Raw genomic sequence first — 1,433 nt, forward strand, 5'->3', positions numbered from 1 at the left:
ATCAGCTAACATTTATTGAATTTTGATATGTAACAGGCAAATTTAATTTCTTACTATATATTAAATAGCTTTATACTCAAATCATTAAATGCTCAAAATAACATTTTAGAATACATATATTATCTTTATTTTGCAGATAATGCAAAACTGATCAAATATCACCCTACTAGAAAGTGGGAGATTTAGCATGACCAGTCAGATTGTTCCTGAGCCCTCACCCATATATGTTTCCACCTCTCAATTTTTTCCAGTAGAAATCCTCTTTATTTTCTCGGGAAACAACAACAACAAAATAAAATAGATTTTACATTTCCATGGTAAAATTTCTAACATTATTTAAAATTTTTATGATATTTGAAAAGGCAGACATATTTAGTTTGGCTCACAGCTATATTTACTCATGGAGTCAGGGTTGTTTCCACATAACCATGTGAAAGAAGGTAAAAAATCAGTCATTCCTTAACAATATCAAAAAGGCTTGAAGTTAAGACAATATTTATTCAACTTTGAACGCTCTCTCTTTTCCCCTATCTTTACCTACTCTTTCAAAAGAAGACATCTTTTCTAAGTTAAAATACAAGAATGCGGGCGCCTGGGTGGCTCAGTGGTTTAAGCCGCTGCCTTCGGCTCAGGTCATGATCTCAGGGTCCTGGGATCGAGTCCCGCATCGGGCTCTCTGCTCAGCAGGGAGCCTGCTTCCCTCTCTCTCTGCCTCCCTCTCCATCTACTTGTGTTTTCTCTGTCAAATAAATAAATAAAATCTTTAAAAAAAAAAATACAAGAATGCCATATTCTTCTAAGGAAATATTATCTACGTACAGCAAAGCTTCAAAATGAATTAGCACAATCATCTTCACTTTAAAAGAATTGACTTTTCACAATATTATTTTCAGTAGGAATTTTATGTTAATCTAAATTAGTTTTTACTTTATTTTATTTTTTATTTTTATTTATATTAATGTACAATATTAATCTAAACTGTAAGGTAATGTGGAAACTGCTAAATTGGACTCCTTTAATTCTGCAGGTTTTACTCCAACAAACATAGACAGGATTAAATAGAAGAAAACTATTGTTCTCCTTTTTCCTTTTTAAAGTAAGGTAATGAAAAGGAGTAAGATACACATTTCCAACTTCAGCCAGATGTAACACTTTCTTTAATTCTTAGGAAGTGGAATTTGTATCTACTTGTCGGCACACATATTTGTAATCCTATGTAGAGTTTTGGACACTGTTTTCATGCTTTCTAGACTTACCTAATTTGTCTTACTCTAAACCAAAGTTCTCAAATCTAAAACTCAGAGGAAAAAACCCACATTTGTTCATGTGCATGCCCACACACATACACATGTGTGCACAGATGCACACACAGATACACATTTTTCTTGTGAAGAACTGACGAGAAGAAAAAGGTGGTTGATTTATAATTGCTT

This window comes from Mustela putorius, unplaced genomic scaffold (assembly GCF_011764305.1).
Source record: "Mustela putorius furo isolate JIRA1106 unplaced genomic scaffold, ASM1176430v1.1 tig00003927_pilon_pilon_pilon, whole genome shotgun sequence".
Lineage (NCBI taxonomy): Eukaryota > Metazoa > Chordata > Mammalia > Carnivora > Mustelidae > Mustela > Mustela putorius.